Below are 14,153 nucleotides of genomic sequence, written 5' to 3'. Positions count from 1 at the left end.
ACTTGCTGGAGCATTAAACTGACATCTAGGTCAGAGTAAGGAATAGCTCAGCGCCTTCAGGAAAAAGGGTTTTCCTTTCACATCCTGGTGCCTCCTCCACCAGCTCCATAGCCAGACCAGGAGGGAGCACCTAACATGGGTGACCACTTCAAGCCTAGCATGAAGCAGGCTGTGGGGGTGGAAAAAGGATTAAAAACATTTCTGAGACCTGGTCTACAGATAAGCTGCCATTTCTGGAGCCCTCTCAGCTCTTTACGGTCCCCAGAGCAGCACCTCTACAGGAAAAGGCATTTGCAGAATGTAAAGCCCCAGGGGGACCTAGCTGGACACAGACAAACCACTGGGACCTGGGCCAGGGCCAGCAAATTGATTCTCACCGAATTTTGCGTGGCAGATGCCATGTCTAAGAACCAACACTGTGCACAGAAGATATGTCCTGGCTGTGACCTTGGTGGTAGAAAGCCTCTCCTGCCTCACTGTGCCAGCTTCAGCCCTCCCTGCATCCCCCCAGAAGCTGGGTTTATTTCCAGGGGTCCCAAGAGAGGGCTATGGAGGAGGGGTGTAGCACATTCCAGCAGCACAGGTCACACAGCTCACATGCAGCAGCCCTGCTCCTCCCAGAATACAAAAAGCCAATGACATCAGTAACTGCTGCTAGGAAGGATGGCAGAGGGCTTGGAGAGCCTCGGGCTTCTGTGGGCAGCAGACTTCTGTGGGTCACTGCCATCTTAAACCCCAGTGGAGCTGGGGAAGGCTCAGGCTGGTGGGTGGGTGGGGAACGAGACCCTGCCCTGGTACTTTAACACCACGGCACACCTCCTGCGGGGGGGGAATGGGGCAGGAGGTCAGCTGACGCTGTCCCAGTGGCTGTGCAGCAGGAGCAGGGCACAATCGATCATGGGAATAAAAAGAAGAGAAGGATGAGACAAGCAACAGGCAGAGACCAGCTGTAAATCTTGGTGCTGATGGGGCTGGAGATGAGCTGGTTGGCTTTCAGGGCAGGTGAGCAGCAGAGAGGAGAGGGTGATAACAAGAGCCGTGAGTGGTGCTGGATCCTGTGTCCCGGCTGATGCAGAGGCCTCGCTGTCAGGGAGACAAAGTGGAAGCACTCAAGTGCATCATTGATTTTTAATAAAAGCATGTAACACTCTGGAATTCCAGCACTGGGCCCTGTTTTCTCCTTCCTGGTTGCCTCTGCTCCAGCCCACTCCAGCCCACAGCACAGCCCTGGGGCAAGAACTCAGCGCAGACCCTGCTCCCGCAGGACTGCCCAAGCCTGCCCAGTTCTCCTCTGCCCATCTCTGATGGATGGCTCCAGGGATTCACACTGACCCTGCAGGACCCAGAGCAGGCACTGCCACAGCGGTGTCAGCTGCCAGATGTTGTCCCCATGCTGTCACTGTGCCAGAGATAGGTGCCCTGCTACACCATGGCAGCTGAACCTGCTGCCAGGACCCTCATTAAATGCCAGTGAAGAGAAATGGGAGAGGTGGAGAAGCCCTGGCTGCAGAATGGGCAGGGGGGAGAGTTCAGGGGCACGTGTGCCCATGCAGGGACAGAAGCCATGGGAAGGCTGGGCTGGCCCCACTCTGCTGCAGGAAAGCTCCGGCGTGTGGCAGCGCCGTGCACCTCTTCCCTGGCACGTCACCATGATTGAGTGCAGCATGCAGGCACCGTAATGGTTTCATCAACTTAGCTACTTTTTATGAGAAATTTGTTCCAATACCTTTCCTTTCCCTGGCTGCTGTCACCTTAACAGATGCCAGACCAGAAAGAATAATAATCCTGGCAGGTAACTTTGAACTGGAGCAAGCAGCTTCCCAGGGAGGGGGGCAGGAGGTGGGAGAAAACTCATTCCTGCAGGAGTTAAGGACCACTTGGAGCTGCCCCAGCCTGACACTGCCAGTGTTGGAAGATTCAATTGTGCCCTCCTCTTCCTCCCCAGGGGGAAATTATCTCATGCAGTTTTGCTGTAGTATGGGTGAAAGCCAGCTTTGGACAGGAGCCCTTCAACCCCAGCCCCATTCATCCTGCCTCCCTGCCTGCTGGAATACCACTTCTCTACTCCAGCAAGCATCTAAAAAATGCCTCCCTGACACAATTCCCATACCTGTTTTTGTCCCTGACACCTCTTGCCCAGCCACTCCACCTGCTGCCCCAGTCCTAAGCACTGCCATATGGCTCGGTGCCAGCTGGCAGAGTGCCTGACCTCCTGCTCCCCTTGCCCACACTCTGCCCAGGGGCTGAGTTGTGCCCTCGAGCACCTTGCCACCTACTCCTTCCACCCACAACCTTCCCAGTTAACTGCAGCACCAGCCTGCCATCTCCTGCCTACTCCAGCCAGGCAGCAGCCCAGTGCTGTTCCTTCCCTTTGGGAAATGAAGCTTCATCAGCCTAACCAAGAGGGCAAAGATCCTTTCCCCAGCCAAATGTTTGGCACTCAATGACAAACTGCAGCAACATGCAAACCATGTCCCTGTCTCATGCAGAAGAGCCTGGCCCAAGACCCTGCCTGCCCAGGCAGCTGACCAGAAGCTTCCCACAGCACTTGCAAGCTGCAGATAGGCACATGTTGGCTCAGCAACTACTGTCCCTTTCAGTGCAGTTCAGCAGCCCATTCCCACACCTCCTGGACAGACAGGAGCCACATCAGCCCACAAAACATCCACACAGACAACACAGCCATGCAGATCCACACAGGAAAGAGCCAGCACCAGCAGAACTGACACAGAGCTGGTGCAAGGGAAAAAGCCAAATTTTAGCCTGCCCCATGTCCTGCTGCCACATCTCCCCAGCCACCACTTGAGGCTGGACATAGCCAGCCTGGTGATCCATCGCTTCCTCGCTTCACTCCAGCTTCACTCCAACATCCCACTCCAGGAGCACATCACACAAGCAGGGACTGGGAGGCCTGCAGGGACCGTGCTGGAGACTCCAATCCCTGAACCAAGCCTCTGGGCATCACTGACAGCTGGCACAGGCAGAGGAAGTGGGACGGGCAGGAGAGGCAACAAGGGCAGCTTCCCCCGAGCACGGCAAAGCACCGGGAGCTAATCTGGGGATTCCCGAGGCTTGCGAGTGCCAGACCTGCCCTGGTGCCTGCCTTCTCCTGCGAGGAGCTGCTGCTTTGATATGAGTCATCGCTGGAAGACGAATTCTATTTAAAGGACATTATTCGTAGAAAATTGAGTTTTAATAACAGGGCATCAAACGGGGAGAAAATACCAAACTTCCAAGCGGAGCTAAGTTTCCATATGTTAATTTCTACAGCACATCCACCGCTCCGAGGGATGAAAAGCAGGCGGAAAGCTCCTCTCTCTGAGAAAGCAGCAAAGGGAGCCCTCTCCTGCTCCCTGCTGCTGTCACGCCAGACCAGCTCCAGGCCGCAGAGAGCTTGGGTCAGGCACGGCCAGCCCCCGGCCGCGGGCACGGCCAGCGGCGCAGCGCAGGGAACGAAAGGCTTGGGGCTTCCGAGCTGCCCCACGCCCCTGCCGCGCTCCCAAGAGCCTTGGGGCTGAGCTGAGCCTGCTGGGGGGAGGGCGGGAGGAGAGAGCGCTGAGCTCGCTTTAAAAATAGATCAAACCCTCTGCTACGAAGCCATTTTATTAGAGCAGCGCAAGCTGTCGGGCTGGTGACACCGATGTGAACACCCGGGGAAGTTCTCCCAGGTGAATCTGGGAAACAAGTGAAGGGGGAATGGCAGACAGCGAAGCCAACTTGTTTTCCAATTAAAAATAATAACAATAATAAAAAAAGGCAGCAGGGGAGCAGCCTGCCCGCACTCAGAGCTCCTTGCCCCAATCCCAGACCACGTTCCCTGTGCAGCACCGGGTGCCCTGGGACCAGCTCTGCAGTGAGGGCTGAGCTTGCTCATGCCAGGGTGAGGCTTTAGCTTGTCCTAAAGCTGCCTGCTGCCTGCCAGCTCCTCTGCCCAAAGCAGTGGCTCATGTGCCCCGCAGTCTTCCACACACCATGCCTGTCTCTGGCCAGAGCCAACATCTCATTCAAAGGGAAGAGAAGTGCCTGCAGATTTCCCAGTGCTGCACCAGAGCAGCAGATGAGCCTCACCCTGCCTGGTCCAGCTGCCCTAGAGCCTTTCACCGGCTGATCCCAAACCCTGGCAGTGCCACATGGCAGCTCAGGGATGATGCCAGGTCCCAGACCTAATGATAACAGAGGAAAAGAAAGCAAGTCAAACCCCACAGCTCTGGACTTGCACCAGAGCTCCAAATTTTGTCAAGCTGCCAGGTGCAACCACAGGAACCACAGGGTCCTAGGGTGCAGCCCCACTCCCAGGGGTGTGCTGGAGCAGCCCTCACCAGTCCCAGCCCCTTGCCAGGCTGCTGCAGCCAGAGAAGCTCCTGGAGATGGCAGCTGATAAACCTTCTCCAGCCTGGCCCTGAGTCAATCCATCACCTGATAAATTATTTGACTGCTTTCAGCCTCTCCTTCCCTGCCAACAGTTCTGCTCTGAGGGGGAAACAGCTGGGCCAGGGTCCAGCTCTGGCAAAGTTTAAAAAGTAATCAGTACTGGGGGTCACCTTTCCCTGGGTGCAGCTCACTTTGCTCCTGCTGCCATGAGCATTGGGGATAGGTGTGGGAAAAAAGCCACAAAGAGAGTGTGCCAATCATCAGCTGTATGGCTAGGGGAGCATGCAGACTAACAAGACTTGTGTCTGCCAGGGGGGAGTGCCCAGGAGGGGGGTGCTGGGGCTCAGCAGGGCTGAGGGATTCCATTTGTGCTGCAGAGGCTCTTCCCAGCTGGGCACAGCAGTCAGAAACTCCAGACATGAACTGGAGAAGCTGGTTTGCCTGCAGTCCCAGCAAAGCCTCCCTGAGCTGGAGCAGCTGAGTACCAAGAATGGGATTTACTCCAGCAGGGCTCCACAGCAGCCAGCCCCAGCTCCCAGTATTCCCCTTGCTGCACACTACAACTGACTCATGTTTTTAAAAGGAAAATTGGGAAGGGGAGGAGGGAAAGAAAGGGGGAAAAAAAAGAAAAGGGGAAAAAAAAATCCAGAAATGCCTCAGAATCAAACCTCAGAGAAAGCGTGGGAGCTCTCCAGAGAGGAGGAAAACACTCTCTATATAATTCACCTTTTGTCATTTAATCACCACCCCTCTTGCTGCTGGCGGCCGAGCGGCACAGCCGGGTGATGGGAAACCCAGGGCAGGGCCTGGGGAACGCTGGCTCCTGCTGCTGAGCAGGTTCCTGCCCTGGATGCCAAGCTGTGTCGGAAAACTTCCATCCCCTGGCCCAGTTTGCCAAGGAGACAGAGCTGATTTCCTCTCCTCCGAACAGCTTACAAAGCAGCTGGCAGAACGCCAAGCTCTTTTTAGAGAAATGTTAATGATGCCCAGGGAAGAGCTAATCATGTGTCATGGAAACAACTTTGTGCCAGTCACAGTGCTACACGGCCCCAGCCCTGCGTGGGGCAGCCAGGGGACGCAGGTGAGGGCGGGATTGGGGCTCCTCTCCGTGGTGGCACCATGGGGACGCTGTGGGTCAGCTGCTGGTGTCCAGGTGTGGTCACAGAATCACAGAATGTTAGGGGCTGGAAGGGACCTCGAGAGATCATCCAGTCCAACCTCCCTGCCAGAGCAGGATCACCTGTACCAGGTCACACAGGAACTCATCCAGGCAGGTCTCGAATATCTCCAGAGAGGGGGACTCCACAACGCCCCTGGGCAGCCTGTTCCAGTGTTGTGTCACCCTCACAGTGAAATAATTCTTCCTCCTGTTTCTGTGGAACTTCCTATGCCTCATCTTCCACCCAGTGCCCTTGGGCATCACTGAGCAGAGCCTGGCTCCATCCTCTTGGCACTCACCCTTTACATATTTATAAACATGAATGAGGGCACCCCTTAGTCTCCTCTTCTCCAAGCTGAAGAGCCCTCAGCTCCCTCAGGCTCTCTTGGTAAGGAAGATGTTCCACTCCCTTCATCATTTTTGTGGCTCTGCACTGGACTCTCTCAAGCAGTTCCCTGTCCTTCCTGAACTGAGGGCCCCAGAACTGGACACAATATTCCAGATGTGGGCTCACCAGGGCAGAGTAGAGAGGGAGGAGAACTTCTCTCGATGTCCTGTGCACAAGTTTAGCGCTCACAGCTCCTTTGGTTACAGTGGCAGATCCCTTCTGGCCCCACTAGACCAAGGTGAAAGCATCACCCACCACTGGTCTGCCTTGGCTGCTGGGACATTGCAGAGTCTTCTCTGGAGAGATTCCAAACTTGCCTGGATGTGATCCTGGGCAGCCTGCTCTAGCAGGGGAGTTGGACTAGATGGTCCCTTCCAGTCCCCACCAGTCTGTGACCTGATGGGTGTCAGGGAATGGAGCAGCCAGTCCAGCCCAGCATGGTCAGGGACACAAGTGAGGACTCTCAAGGGCTCCCCAGCTCCCTCCTGCAGCCAGGGGCAGGCAGCAGCTAGCTCCTCTCCCAGGGAATATTGTCCAAATTACAGCATCACAGCAAACAGCCAGAGCAGGGGAGCAGGATGGTGGCCAGGGGCACAGGAACTGCTGGGACATGCTACAGACAGAGGAGCTCTCCCTGGAAAGACAAATCCCAAAGGAACGGGTGGGGAAGGTCACGTGCTGGTGAGCAGGGAAGGAATAAGAGCCAGGGTGGGGTGATGCTGTGCCCCACATGCACCAGTGACCAGCACCTCTGCCTGGCTATGGCATCCAGCACCCGAGCCTTGCCAGCTCCCCAGAGCCCAGCATCACCTTCTGGATGCCCCCACGCTGCCCTGGCACACCCAGACAGCAGAGCACCTGCCTGTCAGATCCCCTGGGGATGACATGGTCATTGGGCACAATCCAAGGAAAAAAAGCTCAGATTTTGCAAATCCCATCTCAGAGTCTCTCAGCATTCTTCACCCATTTGTCTTTTAGCTTCTCCCCTGAAGGGTGCACAACTTGCAGCAGGAATCTTTTCATGCCTTTGTGGCAGTTTGTGGCTCACAATAAAGAGCAGTGTCAGCACCACTCGGGCAGCCCCAGGCAAGGTGTGAGGCATTCACAAACCCTCCTGCCGTGCAAAGGGCCTGGCACAGCCATGGATCAGGAGCAATGTCAGCAGAAAACAACCTCGGCTCAGGTGGCCACATGTTGAGTCAGTCTGAAGAACACAACAGCAAACAAAAATATATCTCAGTGCTAGGGCTGGCTCCAAGAGTACAGACAAGAAGAGCTCAGAGGCCACAGCCTTCAGCTGTAAGGCCAGCAGAGCTTTATTTAATGCAGGAGGAGTAAATAAAGTCCCCTGCAAGAGGAAGGAAGCTCTGAGAGAGCCGACCCAGAACTGAGCAGATAAATAACACAGCCAGCAGGACCTGAGCAGAGAGCAAAGGCAGCCTGCGAGCAGCTGGGGGGAGGCAGCAGCAGCACGGGGCAGAGCTGGGACTGCCAGGGGCTGAATGAGAAGCTGTGGCATAGCAGTGAAAGGTTCATTAGTTATGTAAATAAAACGATAATACAGGAAAAAGGCAAGGCTGCTACACAGCATGGATGAGCAGAGATAAAACTAACCTAGGTGTTGCCTGAAAACTGCTTGAGCAATTAGCTTTGGCTTTCAGGAGGAGTGTGATGAACACACTCTCATCTGCAGGCTGCCTTAGCAGAGCAGGGGAACAGAGGAGCAAATCCCAAAACATAGAATAGAATCATTAAGGTTGGAAAAGACCTCGAAGATCATCAAGTCCAACAGTCAAATGAGTTCAACGTCCGACGAGTTCAAATGAGAGGAAGGAGGCAATATCCATCCCAGAAACCCACCAGAACTGGCCCAACCCAGAACCCAGCCACAGACATGTCAAGTTGCAATGGGCCACAGCACAGATCTAGGGCAGAGAGAGACCCCTCAGACCCCCCCCCAAACTTCTCTGACATGCAGAACAGAAGCCAAATGAAAAACAATGTGGAAATACATCACAGACAGGTAAGATGGAACATTGCCTTACCAAAGGCAGCTACGCCAGAACAGGTTGGTATTGTCCTTCAGACAAGAGGACCAGGAGTGGGTGGGCCAGCAGCACCCTGGCAAGACAGGCTGGCAGGGGCCAGGGGAGGCATGTGCTGGGCAGGAGGTGAAGGTTCAGCCCAGGGAGGGGCTGGCAGACCTTGAGACCAGAGCGACTGCACAGCACAAAGTTCAAACTGCTGAGGATAGGGACTGCACGAGAACCTCTGCTCTAACCTGGAGAAACACACACAGAAACATCTAGGTATATTACTCAGTTACAAGCTGACTATGAGTCACCAGCTCCAGCATCTGTGAAAAAAAGCAAGTGTGTTTCTAGGCTGCCTGGCAAAGAGATTTCCAGGAGAAAGCCAGCAGCAGCCACGCCGCCACACAAGGCTCTGCCAGGGCTGGATCCGTGCTGCTGGATGACCCTGCGTGAGAGGAGCTGGGATGGAGGGGCAGCGAAAAGAGGATGGAGAGCTACTCCAGGGAGCAGACAGAAAGACAGCAGGATGGAGGAGCTCATCCAAGCCCAGCCAAGGCTTCTTCTCTATAAATAAGCAGGAGTAGGCACTGGGGAAGGAAATTTGCTGCTTGAGTACAAGGACAGTGTTGGCACAAGAATAAATGGGTGTAAAAGGGCTGCAAATAAAGGCAGGTGGGAAGGAAACTGGGAGGTTTCTGTGCACAGGGAGGGACAGGCAGCATCTGGATGCTTGATCAGGTGAGGGAAGGGGCTGTACCTGGGACTGCCTGGAGAGTGGGGACTGGGCCTTCTCCTAAACCACGCCTTTAAACTGGGATGTTTCACCATTTCCATTTGCAGAGCTGCCAAGCAATGGCCACAGCTGAGCAGCCCTTTCCCCTGCAGAGTGGTGACTGCTTGCTGTGGGGAGCAGGTGGAGGGCGGTGGGCTCACCCACAGCCACTCCCCTGACATCAGTGCCATTACCCCTTCCCACCACAGCCATGACAAACCACGGGCCAGGCATCCCCAGCTCCATGCGCTCTCCAGATCGCTTCCCTCGCACCGCGGCTGCTGATCAGATGGAAAAGTCTCCATCCCATAATAAAGAGAGAGCACTATTTATAAACCTGAAAACATCTTTATTGTTATTATTTTGCCCCAGAAAAACAAGCCAATGAAACAAAAAGAAAAAAAAACCACCCAAACCACCACCAACAACTGCCCCCCCCTCCTCAAGCCCAGCCCCTTGCACAATACCATTAAATACACCCCACAAGGACTCACAGGTCTGCGGCGCTGGTACCGCTTCCCCAGGCAGTGCCCAGTGGAACAGATGGCAGCGTGGGCGTTAGGTACCAGCCTCCTGGCAATCTGAACATCTGTTACCGTTAGAAAATGCTAATTGCCATCAATCAGGACAGCACCTACCCACATTTACATGCAAGCACACACACACAAAAAAAATTACGTCTAAATTTCTCCGAGCGCAACACTTGCTGCATGTTAAGTAACCAGAGCTGCTCAGATGCTGCAAGGAAGCCTGGCACTGGCGGCTGCGGGCGATGTACCACAGCAGAGCACCAGCACTGCCCAGGCCTTCCCTGGCAGCACCCTCGACCTGTCCCTTCCTCCCACCCTACCCCAGCGCCAGGCTGAGTCATAGAATCGCAGAATGGTTTGGGTTGAAAGGGACCTTGAAGATCATCGAGTTCCAAACCCCCTGCCAGGGGCAGGGGCATCTCCCCCTAGACCAGGTTGCTTGAGGCCCCAACCAGCCTGCCTTTGCGAATGCCCTGTGGAGGGCACATCCACAGCTTCCCTGGGCAGCCTGTTCCACTGTCTCACCACCCTCACTGTTAAGAATTTCTTCCTGGTATCCAGTCTAAGAGTCCTCTGACAGCATCCACCACCACTGTCACCCACACAGGGCATCCTGGAAGGACAGCACCAATCCCTTCTGCAGACGCTGCAGGGTATGGGCACTCCTCTGCATGATGCTCCCACCCTACCCAGGCACATCAGACCTACAGCAGGAATACTTTTCCCCCAGAAAAGTGCTCCCTCTGGTGACTCCAGAGCAGCTTTGGGCCCCACACCCCAAGCTGTGAGACCCTTGCACATCCACTGCTCCACAGTATGTCCATATCCCAGCTCAGAGAAGCTGCCTGGTAGGAGCTGCCTACTCCCACACAGCCCCTGGCCAGAGCACAGCAGTGTTTCACTCTACAGGACACCAGAGCAGACCACTTGAGTCCAACTGGGAATTGCTCAGCCCTGGATGGTCCTTGTGATCCAGTTCTAGTAGAACATGAGACATTCTCCATCCCCAGAGAGCACAAAAGTAGAAACAGTCCCAGCATGGTTTATCAGATTATGCTCCAGGGAAAGGTCTAGAAGCCCACACCAGTATCACCACAGCCAGCCTCCTTTTGATGGCTTATGTCCACCCCAAGGGACCTCAGCCCAGGGCCCTTGCCCAAAGCCCTGGCAGCCTCCAGGCTCTGTGAAAGTGACCAAGATGGGACAGCACTTGGAGCATCATCCCTGGGAGGCAAGGGGGCACCAGGCACCATCGGGAAATGGTTCTGAAAAAGCAGAGGCACAAATCTGGGATGGCAGCCTCAGACACAAGAGCTCCCTCCACAGTGGTCCCAGAGATGCTCTGACAGCAGGATGTAGCCCCAGTCCTCACCCTGCAGCACTGCTGGGGCCCCCACCCCACCTCCCTCACAGCACAGAGCTGTGCCTGGATGCAAATGATGCTCCGGGCTGGTGCCAAGATCTCCTTGTTCCTTCCTCAATTTAGGACACTTCTTAGTGATGCAAACTTCATGTAGGTAGCTGCAAGAGTGTTGAAGGAGTATGCTGAGGCACACCCAGGAGCAGCTCTCAGAATCAGCATCTTTTGGACTGGGAGAGGCCTTTAAGATCATCAAGTCCAGCTCTTAACCCAGCACTGCCAGCTCACCATGCTCCTCAGCACATCTACAGAGCTTGTCATTCCCTCCAGAGATGGGAACTTTACCTCTGCTCTGGGCAGTCTCTTCCAGGCCTTGAAAACCCTTTGGGGGGAGATTTTGTTCCTACTGTCCACCCAAAACCTCCCACGGCACAACCTGAGGCCATTTTCTCTTGTCTTACTGCTTGCTACTTGGGAGAAGAAACCAACCCCCACCTGTCTCTAACCTCCTTTCAAGAAGCTGTAGAGAGTGAAAAGGCCTCCCCTGAGCTCCCTTTCTCCAGGATAAACAATCACAGTTCCCTCACTTACTCCTCACAAGACTTGTGCTTCATTGCCCTTCTTTGGACACCAGCACCTCAATGTCCCTGTAGTGAGTGGCCCAAAACTGAACCCAGTACTGGGGGGGATGGCCACTCTTGTGGCCAGTACAAAGAGATGATCCCTTCCCTTTTCCTTTTGCCCACACTATTTCTGATGCAAGCCAGGGTGCTGTTGGCTTTCATGGCAAGTCAACCCTTCACGTGCTGTTTTACCCACACTTAGGACTTTTCCCTCAGGACTGAGGTCCCAGATCATAGATGTGAGACAAAATGCCTATAGTAAAAGCTTTTCTGCCTGCTGCACCCTCATCCCATGCAGGACACAGGGTCCTTTGGACATTGTTCCTGCCAGCTTTGGGGGTCAGGTTGGAGCCTGACTTCCAGCAAGAGGGACCAGGATGAGCAAATGAATATCCCCAGCAATGGGGGCAGGTGAGTTGAGCCCACTACTGTGTCTTGCATCCAATCAGCTGCTCATCACACTGGAGACAGGAGGACAGTGAACCCTGCAGTGTGCTCCTGGGGGACCGAAAGCTCCATTTCTCACAGGGGGACATCCCACCTCATGCTCCACCCTGGTCTGCTGGCTTGAGGCCAAGACAGAGAAGAATGGAGCAGAGCAGAACAGAGTGGGGGGCTCACCTTGCTGCTGCAGACCTTCCTCAGTGCTGGGGGTGCACAGCACTGTGCATCCCTGTCCTTTGGTCTCAGCACCCAAGCAACACTTACTAAGTAGCTCAGCCCTTGTAGGCATGACCCCAACCTCCCTCTCCCTGTGCCACCACACATCCTGTTCCCAGGAGGCTCAACACAGGCAGCAGCACCTTCCCACAGCACCCACCACAGGGGCTTCCCCACCACGCCTGGCCCAGCCACGCTGCCTTGGCTCTTGGAGAAAGCTCAGCTCCTCTCAATGACAAGCAAGAGGAGCAAGGAGGAGCAATCTCGTTGCCTAGGTGAAGGAGAGAGGGGCACTGGATGGAGGAGCTGTCAGAGGGTGTCAGAAGAACCTCCACCAGAAATGTTGTGCTCTTCCCACGGCCGAGGGGAGCGGGGGATCGTGGTGCACATTTAATTTCCTTGCAGCCATTGGCGTCATGGTTGCCAGGCTTTGGCTCCATCCCCCTGGATCACCCCACATCCCTCCCCAGCCCTGGATCCCTGACAAACTCCCACCGGTGCAAGCAGGTTGCAGCACCGCTGCTTGCTTCCCGCAGCTCCCACCATTACTCAGCATCCAAGGGAATCGCTCAGAGCTACAAGGTCACTCAAAAACACCATCTGTCCAAGAACCTCTCCTTGCCCTGGAGAGAGCAGGAGAGAAATTATTCCAACACACCCAAGGCCACTGTCTTTCCCATCAGCATCCCGCAGTGCCTACTTGGCCTCAGCTGTGGCGATGGAGAGACTGCAACATCCCTGCCCAGGGAGACCCCTTGCACCAGCAGAGCACCCCCGGCCAAACAGCACCCAGCTGGGGCTGGAGCAAGGCCCTTCCACATCACAAGGGGACCCAAAACTTCCAGGAGCAGATAGGAAAAACGTCCCAAGGTACCTGGCTGTAGGGCAAGGGATTTGGTGCTGAGGAGCATGGGGAGGCCACAGCTATAAATACACCCATCCTGGGCAGGCAAACGTGCCAGCACTGCCAAGATAAAACACACCCAAGCCAAAGAGCTGGCTGTGGGTGGCTGCCCGGGCAGCGGGCAAATGAAGACGACTGTGCCCAGCAAGCAGCATGGGCACGGTGCCCAGCCAGCCCTGCTCAACCACATGTCCCATCAACTGTGCCAGGCAGAGGCCGCTGCTGCCTCCTCAGACCTCTGCTGGTGCCCCTCCACAATGCAACGGGATGGGATACAATGACACGCGGCAGTGGCAAGAGTGTGATCTACCTCACCCGGGGCAACCAGCCGCAGGAGCACCATGACAAGCCCCTAGGAACTACCTGCTCCAGACCCCCCTCCCTCCAGCGCCATCCAGGGGCTATTTATGGGAAGCTGAATTCACTTGGTGCTCTGAAATCACATTCGTCTGTGCTTGTGCTGCTTCTCCTGCACTTCACAGTGTCACAGCACGGGTGCTATCTTTATCGAGGCGGTTGTCCCCCACATGCTGTGTCCCAGATGCACTTTGGGAGCTGCTCGCAGCCAGGCACTTCCCCAGCCCCATTCTCTCGCCAGGAAAGGCGCCACGCGGCGCGGGGCTGCCAGCCACGGCTGGGTGCCGAGCAGAGGGACTCTGACTCACACCCAGCCCAGCCAATAAATAAATATTTGATTGGAGCTCATTTGCAAACTCAGTAAGGATGGACTATGGCCAAGGTGCTCAAGTGGCACTCAGAGGCGTACCAGGCTGTACCCCCCAGCAGTGAGCATCCCAGTGGCTATTTCCCCCATCCCAGCAACTATTTCCTATATCCCAGTGGCTACTTCCTGCATCTCAGCAGCTATTTCCCAGCAGCTATTTCCCATATGCTAGCGGTTATTTCACACATCCCAGCAGCTATTTCCCACATTCCAGTGGCTATTTCTCACATTCACCCCCATGGGTGAATCCCCATGGCTCTACTCCACCTCAGCAAGGCCCCTGGCCTTGGCACCAACGGCACAAGTGGGCATTGCCCCCAGGGCTGCCCCACAGCAAGATCACCCAGCATCTGTCCACACCTGGGTGGCCCTGGGGACCTTATGTGGGCCCCAGCATCTGCAGGCTGGCCCCTACCGTCCCACAGTGAGCCCTGCCATGTGCAAGATCCTTTCCATATGGGAACAGCCAACAGAGCTGCCAGTTCCCAGCTCCAGTACTTGCTGCTACATCTGGAAACTCTTCTCACCCTTAATTGTTCTTAATGCTTTAACATGCGGAGTGACTAATAAGACACTAATTGGGCGGCGTTAGCAGCGAGAGACGGAGCGGGGAGCACGGCTGGCAGTGC

General features: G+C 55.4%; 1 protein-coding gene across 7 annotated transcripts in view; it reads right to left on the bottom strand.

Moving 5' to 3' along the window:
* Positions 1-14,153, bottom strand: part of RBFOX3 (RNA binding fox-1 homolog 3) — a 189,503-nt gene that overhangs the window by 83,480 nt on the left and 91,870 nt on the right. The window contains exon 1 of one of the 7 annotated variants that reach the window (XM_054170634.1): positions 7,964-8,184. The exons of the other annotated variants lie outside the window; for them this stretch is intronic. The gene's annotated coding sequence lies outside the window, so the exon portion shown is untranslated. Of the gene's footprint in view, positions 1-7,963; positions 8,185-14,153 lie in introns of those variants that run through there. 7 annotated transcript variants of the gene reach the window in all.

Source organism: Dryobates pubescens, chromosome 20, assembly GCF_014839835.1.
Source record: "Dryobates pubescens isolate bDryPub1 chromosome 20, bDryPub1.pri, whole genome shotgun sequence".
NCBI classification, from domain to species: domain Eukaryota; kingdom Metazoa; phylum Chordata; class Aves; order Piciformes; family Picidae; genus Dryobates; species Dryobates pubescens.
The sequence above is the reverse complement of the archived record's forward strand: the minus strand, read 5'-3'. Positions and strand labels throughout refer to the sequence as shown.